Genomic DNA, 18409 nt, shown 5'->3' on the forward strand with positions numbered 1-18409 from the left:
TAGTTTACATATAAATCATACTTCATATATCATAAATTAAAAAAATGGGTTAAAGTTACCTTACTTCACATAATGGACAAACTCGGTTGCCCATCGCCCATGGAGGAAAGGCCTCTGGTTCGCGCTAGGGAGAAGAAAGGGTCAAAGCACTTTGGGGAGCATCTGCTTTGCCCCTTATTGCATCTTTTCATCATCGTCCCAAAGTCCTTTCCTGGGACCCTTCATCATTGATCCTTAGCACCCACATCTGAAAGAGAATGAGAGAGAGAGGCCGGTGAACGATGGTTCCAAACCAGAGAGACCGAAAGAGAGAGTCACTGTGAGTGGGATGAATGAGAGATTGAGAGAAGGCAAGAGATTGGAGTGTGTGTGGCTATTTTTAGAGGGAGAGAAAAAGAGACAGAGAGGGGAATGCGGTTAGGGTTGATTTGTGAAGATGAAGATACAAGAGAGAGAGAGAGAGAGATACTTTAGGGCTAATAGAATATTAGAGAGGGAGACAGAAAAGCTAGTGGCGGGCTTTAAAATTTACTGTACCAAAGCGCGCCTAATTTTTTCTATTTAACCATAGCGTTTTTTGAAAATTGTTATTTTTTGGTGTAATATTAGGCTACAATTCTTGTAGTGCCACTCAGGTCGTGCCAGTGAGACCAGAAGATACCAAACTTGTTTGTGAATTCCTGGATGTGTTTCCAGAAGATTTTTCAGGGTTGCCACCGCACAGAGAAATTGAGTTCATGATAGAACTGGCACCAGGGACAGAGCCAGTGTCTAGAGCACCTTACAGAATGGCCCCAGCTGAGTTGAAAGAATTAAAAGTACAGTTGCAAGAATTGTTAGATTTTGGTTTTATCAGACCTAATTTCTCACCTTGGGGTGCGTCAGTTCTGTTTGTAAAGAAGAAGGATGGTTCTCTGAGGATGTGCATTGGTTACAGAGAACTAAATAAGCTGACAGTTAAGAACAAGTATCCCTTGCCAAGATCAACCTTCGTTCTGGTTATCATCAGTAAAGGGTCAAGGAGGGAGATATACCAAAGACTGCTTTTCATACCAAGTATGGGCATTATGAGTTCTTAGTTATGTCATTTGGATTGACTAATGCCCCTGCTGCTTTTATGGATCTGATGAACCGAGTGTTCAAGGATTATCTGGACCAGTTTGTGATCGTCTTCATCGATGATATTCTGGTATATTCTCAATCTGAGTCAGAGCATGAGCAACATCTAAGGTTGGTTATACAGAGGCTGAGGGAACACAGACTGTTTGTAAAGTTCAAGAAATGTGAATTCTGGTTATCTCAGGTATTTTTTCTTGGGCACATTGTTCGTAAGGAGGGGATTAAGGTAGATCCAGCAAAGATTGAAGCGGTCAGAGATTGGCCAACGCCAAAGAATGCTTCTGAGGTTAGAAGCTTCCTTGGATTGGCAAGTTATTATAGGCGTTTCGTGGAAGGGTTTTCAAAGATTGCTACTGCATTGACTGAACAGACACGTAAAAGTCAGAAATTTGTGTGGTCAGATAAATGTGAGAACAGCTTCCAGGAACTGAAGCAGAGATTGATTACAACTCTGATTCTGAGTCTTCCAACAGATCAGGAAAAGTTTGTGATTTATTGTGATGCTTCTCATCAGGGTTTGGGCTGTGTTCTGATGCAGTCAAAGAAGCTAATTGCTTATGCTTCAGTTGAAGGAGTATGAAAAGAGATATCCCACTCATGATTTAGAGTTGGCAGTTGTGGTCTTTGCTTTAAAGATATGGAGGCTTTATCTTTATGGAGAGAAGTGTGAGATCTATACAGACCACAAGAGCCTGAAATACTTCTTCACTCAGAAAGATTTGAATATGAGACAAAGGCATTGGCTGTAGTTAGTAAAAGATTATGACTCTGAGATTTTGTATCATCCAGGAAAAGCCAACATGGTAGCTAATGCTTTAAGCCAAAAGGGTCCGGGACAGATTTATGGTATGAGGCCGATAGCCAAAGAATTAGTAGATGATATGACCAGAGCTGGTATAGAGTTGCTGGTCGGCCAGTTGGCTAATATTACGCTACAGTCTACGATGTTGGAGAGAATCAAGGAGGTTCAGTTGAGTGATTCACAGCTGATCAAGATCATAGAGGATGTTCTGGATGGAGCATCCAGAGATTATACAATGTCTGAGTTAGGCTTGTTGAGATAAAAGGGGCGGATATGTGTTCCATTAGACACTGCTTTGATGCGAGAGATTCTGGATGAATCTCATACTACACCTTACTCTTTGCATCCAGGCACCACGAAGATGTATCAGGATGTGAGATCGTTGTATTGGTGGCCGGGGATGAAGAAGGATGTAGTAGAGAATGTGGCTAAGTGCTTGACATGTCAACAGGTCAAGGCTGAGCATCAGCGGCCGGCAGGGTTATTGCAGCCTCTGGATATCCCAGAGTGGAAGTGGGAAGACATCACGATGGATTTCGTGGTAGGCCTATCCAGGACTGTTGGTCAGCATGATTCTATTTGGGTGATAATGGATCGCTACACCAAGTCAGCTCACTTCTTGCCAGTGAGGGCTACTTATAAAGTTGACTAGTATGCAGATCTCTATGTGAGAGAGAATGTGCGCCTCCATGGAGCGCCTAGGTCGATCATGTCAGATCGACCCTACTTTTACTTCCAAGTTTTGGGGAAGTTTGCAGAAGGCCATGGGGACACAATTGAAGTTTAGTACTGCTTATCATCCTCATACAGATGGGCAATCTGAGAGGACGATCCAGATATTGGAAGACATGCTGCGAGCCTGTGTGCTGGACTTTGGTGGATCTTGGAGTAAGTATCTACCTTTAATAGAGTTCTCCTACAACAACAGTTATCAGTCTACCATTGGAATTGCACCTTATGAGATGTTGTATGGTAGGAAATGGAGATCTCTCATTCATTATTATGAGACAGGTGAAAGGAGATATTTAGGTCCTGAGGTAGTTTAGAGGACCATTGAGGCCATTGAGAAGATTATAGCTCGGATGCTTGCTTCTCAAAGTACGCAGAAAAGTTATGCAGATCCCAAGCGCAGGAATGTGGAGTTCCAAGTGGGAGACTATGTCTTCCTTAGAGTCTCGCCATGGAAAGAGGTGAGAAGGTTTGGGAAGAAAGGCAAGCTGAGCCCTAGATTTGTAGGTCCATTTGAGATCCTGGAGAGGATTGGTCAAGTGGCTTACAGATTGGCTTTGCCTCCGGCGTTGTCAGCTGTGCATATTGTATTTCATGTTTCAGCTCTTCGGAGGTATGTATTTGATGTGAATCATATTTTGAGCTATGAAGATCTGGAGCTTGAGGCAGATCTCTCCTTTGAGGAGCAGCCAGATTCTTGATAGAAAGGATAAGGTCCTCAGGAATAAGACAATACCTTTGGTTAAGGTATTGTGGAGGAACAGCAAGGTCGAGGAAGCAACCTGAGAGCTAGAGTCAGATATGCAGAGTCAGAATCCCGAGCTGTTCATGTAAATTTTGAGGACGAAATTTCTGTAAGGAAGGGATAGTTATAATGCCCTGAAATCCCTAATGCGGTTTAATGGCTGGATTAGTAGGCCGGGAGTGCCATAACTGTTTAATTATGTCATTAAGTGATAATATGCAGGCATGTGGGTCCACATTTCATTACAGGGGTGTGAATTATAATATGATGTTAAATGCATGCATGTGGGTCCACGTTTCATTGCAGGGGTGTTTTCGTAATTTGGCCCGTTAAGGGCGTAATTGTATATTTGTATGCATGACGGTGACATATTGTTGATACCACATTATAATGTGGGTTTGTTTGAGCTATTCGGCATGAGACGATCGTGGAATATTAATTAGCGGTCTAGTCATAACAGGTTTAAGTTCGGGGCTCGGGGTGAGTCTCGAGGTGATTTTAATGATTAGAGCGTTGCTGGGAATTAAAGGGTAACGGGGTATGAATTATTGGTGATTGAGATTATCGAGAATAGCGGGTTTTGGAGAGCGTTAATTATGATTAACGGAATAGGTAAAAAATGTCAATTTGGCCCTTGGGAGCCTTTAGAAACCCTTATCTGTCCTAGGGGTATTTTGGTCTTTTCACCCCTAGGATAGTTATAAGCCATTGAAGGCTGTAGAAAGAAGTGGAAAACAAAGCATAAGTTCAAGCTTCTCCCGTACCTATTTTTGGCCATTTTCTCTTTGGATTTTTGAGCCATTCTTGAGGATTCAAGCTTGGGAAGTAAGTCTTTGGAGCTTGGGAGAGTGTTCCACCATTGAAGAGCATCATAATCTGAGCTTGAGGTAAGTTTCTAGCCATTAAAATCCCTGGTTTTCCCTGTTTTAGTTCTGGTTTTCAATTGGGATTTCTAGGTTGGATGCTTGGTTTTGATTGGGAGTTTTGGCTAGGGTTCTTGTGGTTGTGATGCTTGGGGTATGTGAGGATGGTTTTTGGGTTCATTTGGCACCAAAAATGAGGTTTGGAAGCATTGGAATCAAGTTGGAATTAAAGGAGTCGAAGAAGGAGATTTCAGGGGAGAATCTGTCTGGGGATAGCGCGACAACGCCCATCAGAAGGCGTTATTGTACTACACAGGATGTTGCTGGGCAGTTTGGGGTTTTGAGTATAGCGCTGGGGCGCTATTGAACAGTGCGGTAGCGCTACTCTGTTCCTCCAGAATCCTGTTTTGAGTGTTTTTAGGGGATTTTGGCTCGGGGCTTCAATCCTTAAGGCCCGGGATTGAATCTACTAACCGTGTGGGCATGTTTCGAGGTCCTAAGAATGGGGTTTAGGTTAAGACCCTTTCATTGTTGATTTTCATTAATGGAGATTATAATTGGTTATGATTAGGTAACCACTAAGGAATCAAAAGGTTGATCGTTCTCAGGAGTCGTTCTTATTATATTTCTCACTCGAACCAGAGGTAAGAAAACTGTACCCAGTGTATATGACATGCATGACTGTTATTGAGGCATGTTGGTTGATAAATGTGGACATTGATTGCATATTAAATGCTAGCGGATGTTGTTTACTTGTGTATGGTGTTTCAATAAGTCGAAATAAAACGTTATTACATATAATTAGATGAATGATGAGTTTCTCATTATTACCACTGTCATTCAGGGGCTATTCGATTCAATGTGTTCTATACATAATGAATGATGTTCCATCTAAGTCTATCCAAAAGACACCCATAGAATTTTGGAATGGTTATAAACCTTGTTTACACCATTTTCGAATTTGCGGATGTCCTGCACATGTGCTTAAAAGGAAAGACTGGGAAGTTGGAATCATGCTATGTTTGTGGGATATTCCAAAGAGACTAGAGGTGGAATTGTAACGCCTTGGATAGCCAAGACCGTTACACTGTGTGTTTGTAAAGTGCCAGACTTGCTAGTCAAGTCTATTAGTTGAAAGCGTGTCTACGAAACTATAAAGGAACTAGGGTTTAAGATATTTTGGTCTCAAAAGCTACATTTTCATTAAGAAACATTGTTCACTAACACGGGATCCCAAAAATATCAGTTTAAAGGCCATTTACAAAAGTTACAAGGTTCAAATACATAAACCAGCCATACTAAGGCAAAACGAGCAGTTAGGTAATCCCTGTCCTGACTCACTCCTCGACCATGGCGATCGAACAGCTGGCTATGTACATTTCACCTCGGAGCTCTCCACCTCAGGCTTGGTCCAGCTTGTCCTTGCCTTTACCTGCACCACGTAGCACCCGTGAGCCAAGGCCCAGCAAGAAAACACAACAACAACAAAGCATAAGCAATTAGCAACAAGTAAGTATCTCACATCACATTACATAATCTCAACCATGTCACCAATCGGTATAATCAGGTATTTCAAATAATAAGCATATCAACTCACGTCATTTACAGTTTACAAATGATAACTAGGGCTGGCGCCCTCAGGCTACCCCCTCTGTTATCCCGTTGACTTTGGCTACCAGTGGCCAATCTGCGCCCTGTGCGCTAATATCATGTACGGCACTCTTAGGCCGCTTTTACATGTCCCATGGCGTAATACCATCATTGACACGATACAATTCTCGGGAGCACTTAGTCCCATCACAAACATACAACCGGGTGCAGTTTTCTTACCTTTAGCTTTCAGATGAATTAGCTATGGGCGACACTCCTTGAGCGCGATCCGATCCTCGAGTCCTAGCTAGTTACCTAGTCACAACCATGAAAGAAGACACCATTAACAACCTTAAATGAGTTCCCAAGCCAAGTTCTAGTACTCGGAACATTGAACTTCACCAAATATAGTAAAAGACTCAACCCCGAGCACCTTAGGTTAAATTTCCAAGCCTAAAATCTCTAAATCCCAAAATCCCTTAAGCGCCGCGGCATAGGCCACCCATGTTGCGGCATGGCCCCTAAACAGAGCCATCCAAGGCACAAAAACAGGTAAGGGCCGCGGCATTGCTTGGACCATGCCGCGGCCCGCCCTTCTCCCTCAGCATGCAACACCCTTGAAGGGCCGCGGCTCACCAAGAACCATGCCGCGGCCCGACCCTTCGGACCCAGAAAAAACCACCATTTTCAATCTCCAAACCTCACCTAAGGCTATCCCAAAGCCCCCAAACCAAAACCAATTAATTCCCAACTTCTTTAACATGATCTAAGCAACATAATTCCCAAGACAACACAGCCCAACACACTTCAATCTCTTCCTTTCAACTTCTGAAATCCAAATGCTACAAACACCCAAACCAATCACTGAAACACAATCTAGAACCTCTAAACTTGGAGTTAGAACTCACCTTTGCTGTAGAATCACTTCACCAAGCTGTGGCCAAGCTAGGTCCCAAAGTTCCCTTCTTAATTCTGCCTTAGAACATCACAACTAAACATGTTTCAGCACTTAACTAAAGCCCAGCTAAAACTCATAATTCAACCACAGAAAACAAAGTTAAATGCTTACCTTAATCCTGTTCTAGTGCTTGATAAATCCCTGGGCTAGACCATCAGTTCCTCAGCTCAAATCACAGAATCCAGCTTGTCTTCCCCTTTGATTTTTCTGTGTTTTTTCCTTCCTTTGGTTTTTTTTCTCCCTAAACGTGAGAGAGAGAGAGAGAGATAGAGCTAAGTTAAGGTCGGTTTGTGTTTTTCTTCTAAAGGCTTCCTTAAGTCTAACTTATCCATTAAGTTAACCCCAAGGCTCGGGGTGCCGGAAGCGTCCCTGAGGCCAAAACGGTAAAATCCCCCAATAATCCCGCCTAGACATCCTAACCTCAAATATATCTCCAATTATTTATTTTCATCACCCGATAGTCTAAACCACTACCCGATACCTAAAATACCCCTGACTTTTCCAAAGTCAATTATAATGCCCCGTTGTGACTTTTCCTGCTATCTAGCCCTAGGATCGCTTCGAGTCGCCGGCTGCAAATTTATCCACATCATATTGTGGTTCTCGCATATATCACATATCATATTACCACATAATATAATCAATTATCATACAAGCATCATTAATCATATAATTACTCATTAAATCACAATTATTCCAGTAATGCCCTCCCGGCACACTAATCAAGGCCCTTAAGCCTTATTAGTGAATTTGGGTCGTTACAGGAATTTTCTATAGTCTAAAAGAAAAAAAAACATTTGTATTAACAAATGCAACTTTTCTTCAATATGACTATGTTAATAACCACAAAACATGCAGTAAGGTTGTACTGGAGGAGATGGTCTCGAATGAAGTTGCAAAGTCACCAGAAATAACAAATGAAAAACGGCAAGAGGAAACTGCTAGTTCTAGTCAGAATAGTAGAGAACTTCGTCGTAGTGGGAGGGTTGGTAAATAACCCACGCACTATGAACATGAAGTTCAAATGCTTGTGTTTGACACAAACAAAGATGATCCATTGACATTTGAAGATGCAATGAATCATTCTGACAAGGAAAAATGGAAAAAAGCCATGAACCAAGAAATGGAATCGATGTATTCCAATTCTGTCTGGGTTCTTGAAGATCCACCTGAGAATATCAAACCCATTGGTTGCAAGTGGATATTCAAGAAGAAAAAAGGAGCGGATAGGAAAGTAGAGACTTTCAAAGCAAGGCCTGTAGCCAAAGGTTACACACAGAAAGAAGGGGTTGACTATGAAGAAACCTTTTCTCCTATAAGAAGGGGTTGACTATGATGAAACCTTTTCTCCATTAGCCATGCTAAAATCCATTTGTATACTCTTGTCCATAGCTACGTGCATGGATTACGAGATTTGGAAAATGGATGTCAAAACAGCTTTTCTGAATGGCTACCTTGACGAAACCATTTACATGTCTCAACCAGAAGGGTTCGAATTAAAAGGCCAAGAGCAAAATGTTTGCAAGCTTCTTAGGTCCATTCATGGACTTAAACAAGCTTCTAGATCATGGAATCATAGATCTGATGACACAAGTAAAACATTTGGTTATTGAACAAAATGTTAACGAACCTTATCTCTATATACAAATCAAAGATGGTATAGTAGTATTCCTCATTCTTTATGTTGATGATATATTACTGATTGGAAATGACGTAACATCATTATCAAGGGTAAAGACCTGGTTAGCTGAATAATTCCAAATGTAAGATTTGGGAGAAGCCAAGTATGTTCTAGGCATTAAGATTCTTAGAGATAGACATAACAAAACTTAGGCACTATCTCAAGAAACTTATATTGATAAGGTGCTAGAACGCTTTAATAAGCAAAACTCCAAAAAGGGTGATATGCCAACCCGTTCTGGAATATTCCTTTGCAAGGAGCAGTGTCCCAAAACACCTCAGGAAGAGGAAGACATGAGACAGTATTCCTATGCCTCAGCAGTAGGCAGTCTGATGTACACCATGTGTTCACAAGACCTTACATTTGTTATGCAGTAGGGATAGTCAGCCGTTATCAATCCAATCCTGGATTGAGTCATTGGATTGCAGTGAAGAATATTCTCAAGTATCTTAGAAATACTAGAGATTATATGCGTGTATATTCAGGTGGAGACCTGAACCCCACTAGTTACACTGATTCTGATTTTCAATCAAACAAAGATAGTCGAAAATCGACTTTTGGATCAGTGTTTATTGTTGGAGGAGGAGCATTAGTCTGGAGAAGCATTAAGCAAACCAGCATTGCAGACTCCACCATGGAAGCCGAGTATATAGCGGCTTGTGAAGCAGCTAAGGAGGCTGAGTGGCTCAAAAAGTTCTACTCTGATCTGAAAGTTGTTCCAGAAGTGGAGAAACCACTTGTTCTTTACTGTGACAACAGTGGAGCAATGGCTAATTCTTAAAAAAAAACCAAGAAGCCACAAGAGGGGAAAGCAAATAGAGTGCAAATATCACTTGGTCAGAGAAATCGTACATAGAGGAAATGTGTCCATTCTGAAGTCGTATCAGAACACATTCTAGCAGACCCGTTCACGAGGACGCTTGCTGCAAAGCAATTCGAGGGTCATGTACGAAATATGGGATTGAGAGAAATGCCTCACTTGCTTTAAGTACAAGTGGGAGATTGTTAGGAGTGTGTCCTAAAAGCATGTAAAAGACATTTGTTTTTTCTGTGAATAAATAAATACAATGGTTTATTATTATTGTTATATTTAGATTGTTAAATTATTGTTTGAATAATTTTGTAAATATCAGAAAAACTCCATATTCATTATTGAGGATGTGATCTTGTATTAGTACGAGAGAATTAAGATCACGTGAATGAATAAAAATAGTCAACAACAACAAATTAAAGTTATGGAATTCTTTAATTGGAGTTGTAAGTACGGTTTACTGAGTATCATATTGATTCAAATAATCTAGATTCAGATTATTGATGTGGTAAGATATATCGGTAAATGTGCTTTATATAATATGATTATATATGACATGGACTGATATGAATTAAAGTCTTTATCCAAAAACCATTTAACAATAAAGACTTGTAATTCATATCATAACTGATGATCATTTATAGATCAACCTAAATCCTGAGTGTTCATAAACTCATGTTCATGTTTATTAAATCTTTTGATTCATTCGTTAATGTCTCTTCATGGAATGAGGCTAATGACTTTTGTTTTGGAGATTTAATATCATGGGTGGCTAGGAACATGTATCAACAATAAGGAATCTAATCTTTCCTAACGGATCGTATATTAGTTCCCTTAAGGGTTAATTCTAGAACTGAATGATTTTGAACTCAAATCTATTATTAGATTATAGATTAATTATTCACTAGTGAATTACTGGTACTTAAGGAATAAGAAGTAAATTAGAAAGGTAGAATGGTAATTCTTCCATTCTAATTTATGAACTAATTAATTAGAGGGTTGAACTATTGTAAGATGGTTATATCAATGGACGACTTAAGATAAGATTTTTGTAAAAGTATATCTATAACATAAAGAGTGCAATTCTGAATTTATAGTGGAGTAATATCATAATTAATAAATTAACTATTATAATTAAAGAGTTTAATTATTTAGTTTCAATTTATTGGAGCTTAATGTTATTAAGCATCCACACGCATTGACAATGCTAATAAGCATCCAAATAATTCACACATAAACAATCATGCTAATAAGCAGAGCAATTCACAATCATACTTAGACAAGATGCTAATAAGCACATTCTTGGCATGCATACACCTAACATAATGTTATTAAACATTTCCAATACTCAAGGGCAAGAAGAATGTTGATAAGCATTTCCTAGCATGTATAAACATTTAACAATGATAATAAGCATTCCTTTTTAACATGTAACGATGCTAATAAGCATCCCTTCTCATGCAGGCACATACAACAGTGCTAACAAGTGTTTCAAACATTCAAAAGCAATGATGATGATGCTTATAAGCAATCCTACAACATTTGCAAGTGTCTATCGTGCTAATAAGCACATATTCAACCTACATACATCAGTCAAGGGCCAGGCCCTATCAGAATAGCTCAAGCTTCTTATTTAAGCTACCAAGTAAGGCATATATAGTTTATTTAAACAAACACACACATAATTATATTAATATTTTCCCAACCCTGAATCGAGCTTGTCTTTAGCAGTGAATGTACATGCCCAGTCCATCATCAGGAACCCTTAAACCTTGGCAGCTCTGATACCAAGTTGTAACGCCCTGCTAATTAGGGTCTCCTACCATGTGTGTTTAAAATCATTGATCGCCTCGCTAAACGAGTCATTTGGACTAAACATATGATTAAGCCACTAAGGTTTTAGGTATTTAAAATTTTGGTTAAGTCATAAATATTTTCATTAAACAAAAACTTTGGTCTTTACATGGGATCCTGAAATACAAGTATAAAAGTGGGTTACAATTCCAAGGTTACAAAGCCGACCCAGGCATCAAAACTGGATCCAAACCTAGCGTCCTTGAAATCTTTCGGTCGTGCCGGTCGAGCGAATTGCATATGTACACATCACTACTATTACTCTCCAACTCATGGTTGGCCAAGCCTCTCCTTACCTTTACCTGCACCACAAAGCACCCGTGACCAAAAGACTAAGCAAGAAAACATATTCAAACAACTCACGGAATAATACAGCAGGCTTAGCAGTAATAACTGAAGCTAAGCATCAACATTATTCAGATCAGCAACCATAGGGTTGTACAAGTGCGTGTTGCACCCCCATTTTTATTCTTATGGCATCCGAGTTGTTCAAGTGCTTGGTGCACTCCCAAGGTGGCCCAGCCACAGCGGCCTACGCTCAATGCGCGTAATGCCGGTCTCAACTCATAAGCCAAGTCTTGTAGATCCTCGACTTATAAGTCGAGCCTTGGAGATCCTCAACTTATAAGCCAAGCCTTGAATATCCTCGACTTATAAGCCAAGCCCCTCGAATCAAGTATGCCCTCGACTAGTAAGTCGATCCTTAAACAAATACAACAACAGGTCCTCGGCCGAGTTTATCATACAGGTACAATGCATTGTAATACATTAAAACATATATACACAGGCATAATCGTAATCATGCGCATTTACAGGGCCAACGCCCAAATCAAGACTATGTTCAGCATTCAGGCCAACCCTTAATCATGTACATTATATTCAGGGTGTAGTTTTCTTAACTTTGGTCCAAGTGCAAGCTACCAATGAACAACTCTTGAGTACAATCCCTGATCCGTGCCCCTAGCGATGACCTATTCATAATCATGATAAAGAATTCTATCAAAACAAGTGAATAAAGGCTTCTGGGCCGAGTCCTAGCCTCTGGGAGATCTAATTCCACTAAACTGGGTAGTAGGATCGATCCGGAGCCTTTAGGGTTGAGTTCTTGCACTCAAAACCCTCTCAGGGTTCAAAACCCCTTAAGCGTCGCGACTCCATTCCCCAACGCCGGGGCCCACCCTAAGTCAGAGGCTCAGCCTCCAATTTTACTAAATACACATCGCGGCACTATTAGGTAGCATCGCAGCGCGCCCTCGCGACAGTGCCTTCCTTGGCTCCCTGGGTTCAAGAGGGCAGCGACTCGACCCCTTCGAACCCAAAATTCTTGGGTTTTTTTTTTCAGCCAAACCCTACCCAAATCACTACAAAACAAACCTAAAACCTCAATTCATTTCCCATAACCAATATAACACCTCTCCAACAATGAAACCTAACTCAGAACTTAGTTGAAAACTTATCAAAATCCAAAATTCAATCTTCAAACCCTCTCACATGCAAACTCTCAGCTTCCTACAGATCAACAGAATTGACATAAAGAAATTCGAGTTCAGATCCTTACCTCTGAGATATTTTCACCCTTGAGCTAATCCCCAAGTTCAACAAGTCTAACTCTTCAATTTCCTAAGCTTTTTTCCTTCAATTTTCTCAAAGTTCCCAAGCTACCTAGGAGAGAGAGAGCTACGAGAGAGAGAGAGAGAGGGAAGCTTTTCCTTCTTTCTTTCCTTCTAAATGGTTCTAAGGTTCCAGCTGCTTAAACCAAACATATCCATTTTTTCCAAAAGTCCAAAATGCCCTTATAAAAAACTTAGATCCTCTAGTGACCTCAAGGAAAATTCCGTCAATTTCCACTTCTTGTAAATCCTCGAGTGCCTCTAAATCCTGAACTACTTCAAAATAATAATCATTTAATCGCCCATTACCCGATAAATAGGGGTGAGCATCGGTCGGTTTGGGCGGTTTTTTCACCAAAAAAAATCCAGAATTCGGTTTTCGGTTCGGATTGGTGCAATCTGAAAACCGACCGAACCCACCCAGTTTAAAAAAAAAAACCGACCGTTTTGGACCGCGGTTTGGTCAGTTAAACCGACCAAACCGAATTGATTATTTTTTTTTATTTTTTTGAAAGTTTTAGTTAAAAAATTAAAAATTTTGGATTGTTAGAATCCATTTTTGTATGTTTTTAAAACATAAATATATAGAACATAATTACATTTACAAGTGCCTTAAGTTTTTTTTTTTTATTAAAAATTTTAATAATTAATAATTATATAATATTATATTATTATTTTATTGTGTTCGGTCGGTTTCGGTTTTTTTGGTCGGTTCACTCAAAATTTCCAAACCGACCGAACAGTGGCGGTTTGCACCGTCGGCAGTTTTTTCGGTTTTCGGTTTTTTCGGTGTTCGGTAGGTCGGTGTACACGGTTTTTTTGGTTTTTCGGATTTTATGCTCAGCCCTACCGATAAATCCCAGTAATGTACTAAATTACCAAAATACCCCTAAGTTCATCCGAAGCAGGGTATTAAATCCCCGTTGTGATTTTTCCGTTAACTTGCACACCAAGATCGCCTCACGACGAGTAACCCAAATATATCCACATAATAATGTGGTCTCAATCACACACACGCATATCTACAATTATACCCTCAATGGGTCAAATTACTAAAATGCCCTTCTTATAAGAAACGGGCCCACACACATATTTAATATTTCTAAACATGCAAGCATAGTTATATTATAATATAATTCACATAATGACATGCCCATACTATAGTAGCACATAATTAAAACAATTATTGCCTCCCGGCCCCCTAATCCAGGCACTAAGTCATATTAGGGAATTTGGGATGTTACATCCACCACGCTGGCTAGAAACATCTGGCAACCACTATTGATTAACCATTAAGCTTGAGAGCAAAGACTATTGGTATGCGAGTTTTAAATACTTCTCCTTTCTAGGTAAACTATTCCCCGCCTTCTGTTTGAAAGTTGATTGTCTTACCCTTACAGTCTATCGCTTCCCCATCCATTGCTAACTAATCCATGCCTAATATTACATCATAATCCTTAATGTCTAACTTGATCAAATCTTCTGGTAACTCTCTTCCTTCAATTCTAATTACAACGCAACGCACCCCCTACTAAATAGCATTCTTTCCCCCGAGGGTACCTAAGCGACAAACTTGTCTCTAAAAAGTTTGCATAGTTTATCTAAGCTATCAATCAATGTCATAGAGATAAAAGAATGCGTAGCTCCTGAATCGAATAAAACATTACATGGTTTGCCAGAGATAGTGATCTGTCATGATACTACGTATTGCAAGTTTCCGCCTCACCTTTTGTAAGAGCGTACACCTTGGTTGGTACTAGCTTCTCATCCTTCTTTTGGTCTTTCAATTTTGGGCAGTCCTTCTTGATACGACCCTCATCTTCATAATTGAAACAATCTTTAGTCTTGTATCTGCATTCTTCTGAATGCTTCGTCTTATGAATTTGGCATTGGGGATATTTTATGTAAGGCTTCTTATTTCCATTGCCTTCCGACGTAGTATTTCCCTTTCTTGTCAACCTTCTGGTTTTGACCACCATCTTGTTTTCTCTTGTGGTTGTTTTGTTCCTTTTTTTTCTTTTTTTTTTAGCGTCTCTTCTGGCCGCACCTTCTTTCAAGATTCTATCTTCTGACTGTTCGGCTTCCAAGGCTATTTCCAATGTTTCTACGTACATGGTTACTCCCGAACTAGATTCACGTCTCAGGCTATCACTGGCTTCAATCCTTTTACGAATCCTTTGATTATTAACGTCTCAATGGGTACCATGTCCGCCGCGAACTTAGCCAGCCTATAAACTTCCTGGCATACTCTGTCATAGTCAAATTCCCTTGAGTAAGCGCGATGAATTTGTCCACCCTTGTGGCTAGAATCGCAGGACTGTAATGCTTCTTGTTGAACACTTGGATAAACTCGTCCCATATCATAATGTTCGTATCTCGAGTCTGCTACATATCCCACCAGATGCAGGCATCTTCCTTTAGTAAACTCGAAGCGCACGAGAGTCAGTCCTCATTCCCCAATTGCATATGTTCTAAAATGGATTCTACCGAGCAAATCCATTCTTCTGCTTCTATTGGGTCTAATCCTCCTTCGAAGTTTGGCGATTGTTGCTTCGTGAAGCATTTATATACTGCCTCATAGCGAGGCTCTGCCAACTGCAGCAATTGTGCTAACAGAATGACTTGTTATGCCACTTGTTGTTGTTGTCCTTGGTATATTTGGAATTCTTCTTCTCTCCTCCTTAGCTCTACCCTAAGACGGACATTCTCTCTTTCCAATTTTTCTCGGGCAACAACAACATTGTTTCTGGCTGTGTTGCTGGCATGTTTGGAAAATCTTCATATATGAGGGTGGCGGCTACTCCTCTTCCTCGCCCTCTTCCCCTTCCTCGGCCTATTCCATGACTTCTTCTCTGTCCTCTTTCTTGCCCATTAAGTCTTTTAGATCTTCTTGGTTCCTACTCCATATTTCTATTCTGTTTCCCCAAAAGATAAAATTGTAAAAGCTAAGACAAACAAACAAGTAGAGTTTATAACTTAGCCTATTGTAATATTGTCTATTAGGTTCATCTATCTATTAAAACTACCCTGTTACAATTAAGTCCAACTCGGGTAAATGGGCCTTAACAATTGAATCTTCCATGGAGGATGGTTGGGTTCAGTATAACATACCCACTACTAAGGCCCCCTAACTTCCACTTGAACCCAAAAGACGGGAATTTGAACCCTTGCTCTATTAATTGTTATTCATTTTAATTAGATCAAATATAATAATGCAAAGCAAATAGGCCTTCACAAATGGGTTAACCCATAAGAGAGGAATTTAAATTTTACGCTTTCAATTGAATCCAAAATTCTTAACATTTACTAAACAATGATAACAAAATAAAAGAAAATAACATGTTTTATTAAAATAAGAAATTAATTACAAACTAGTGAATTTTTTTTAAAAATAAATTAAAATAAAACTTAACGATGTGTTCTCATATTCGTCTAATCCTCCACATTGGATCCTTCTTCTAGCATATCCTCAGTGAAGTCCTCATAATCCTCTTGAGTGTAGATAAAACTTGAAGTAAAAGGAACATGACTAAGAAATCCTTCCCTAAGGTTGTCAGGTAACTGATGAACCCTTTCTACTATTTCTCCATTTGGTTAGATAATATCCTCGAATATTCTAAAATTTCGCTCAAACCTATCCATAAATATGTCATATTTATCTTCTATAGGTACATCATAATCAAATAAAACTTCGTTCCATGCTATCTTTAAGCTTGGTTCTGCTAGCGGTAGTTTGACTGCGTGCATGAGAACTATGAACTTCTCATGTGATTTTCAAAGGGTTGTATGACTATCGATAATATTTTCTATCTCCTTGTGAATTCAATTGATTCTAAGAAATACTCTCCCAAACTTATTCTCATAATCAAGGTTTGGTATTCTTCTTATCACTTTAACTTTTCTAACCACACTTTAGTCCATTGTGCAAAATTCTGAAAATAACACAAAAGAAACATTGCAAACATATTTCAAAAAATGTGTATTCTTACTTGGTAGCGAGTTGGTCCTCTGTAGCTTTCGTGTATATTTCGTGAGAACATTCAGGACCAATATAGTCATGGCTCTCATACCACTTGTAACGCCCTAATTTCTCATAAAATTATCGAGAACAAAACGTTGGATCATAAACATAAATATTGCTCTTTTATTTAACTTTACTTTCTTTCCTAAATGCAAAATCCCCTTCATCGAATATATTTTTAGAAAAACTTGATTGCCTACTAAAAACTCAACATCTCGCCTTTTAGCATCTGCATAGCTCTTTGGCGCCGTTGAGCAGCAATCATTCGTTGTCTTATCTTTTCTACCACCTCTATTGCTTATCTTATAGCCTCTGGTCCTAAGTATTATCTTTCACCAACCTCGTCCCAATGAAGTGGTGATTAGCACTTCCGCCCATACAGCATCTCATAAGGCACCATGCCTATCGTCGCCTGAAAACAATTGTTGTAAGAGAATTATATTAATGGAAGATACTTGCTCCATGATCCTGAGAAATCTAAAGCACACGCCCTCAACATATCTTTTAATAATTGTATGGTACGTTCTGGCTGACCATTGGTTTGAGGGTGAAATGTCGTACTAAGTTTTAACTTAGTGTCCATTGCACACTATAGACTTTCGCAAAAATTTAAGGTAAAAATCGATCCTCTATCAAAGACTATTGTTTTTGGAACTCCATGTAGTCTCACTATCTCTGCCACATAAAGCTCTGCATATTGTTCGCGTTGAAAATCATTCTTACTGGTAAGAAATGAGTGGATTTCGTAAGTTTGTCTTTAATCACCCACATAGAGTCATGTTGTTTGGTGGTTCTTGGTAACTCCGCCATTAAGTCCATTGCTATATCTTCCCATTTCCATTCGGGAATCTCTAACGGTTGCAATTTTTCAGCGAGTCTCTGATATTCGGCCTTAACTTGTTGAGACGTAAGGCATTTTGCTACAAATTCTGCTATGTCTTTCTTCATCCCCGGCCACCAGTACATTGTCTTGACATCGTTGTACTTCTTGGTCGATCCCGGGTGAAGTTAATATGGAGTAGTGTGCGCTTCTAATATTCACAATGTCTACCTAATATTCATACTTATCAATAACATAATTTTGTTATTTAAAAAAAAACATAATTTATTATACTTGATATGAAATTGATAAATTCCAACAACTAAAAAAATACTACCTATCAAAAATTGTTGTCTTGTTGCTATTCGAATTAGGAATTGACTTATTTTCTGCCTATGATTCTCTGTCTTGTGGTGTAAAGCTTCTGTATTTCATCAGCGTTATTTCTCTCAAACTTTGGTGGTACTATATCTTAATATGAACGACCAAGTTCTTGCCTCTCTATAAGATTAGCTGGCTTTAGAGGGTGAAGAAGAGGGACGAGTTTTGTGATGTTATTGATTAGTCTATCTTGGAGAAAAGGGAAGATAATATTGCGAAGTCGCTTGTGGGACGAGTGATTACATCGAGTTTTTTAAATATGGATAATCTTATATATGTGGTAAGGCATTATTGGAAAATGCAGGGGTTTTTCGATGTGAATGCTTTGGGAAGAATTTTTTTTTGTTTAGATTTGAACTGATTTCAGATCCACAAAGTGTTTACGAACGCAGGCCATGGATTTATGAGAATTGTCTCTTGGTGCT

Source organism: Humulus lupulus, chromosome 2 (assembly GCF_963169125.1).
Source record: "Humulus lupulus chromosome 2, drHumLupu1.1, whole genome shotgun sequence".
NCBI lineage: Eukaryota > Viridiplantae > Streptophyta > Magnoliopsida > Rosales > Cannabaceae > Humulus > Humulus lupulus.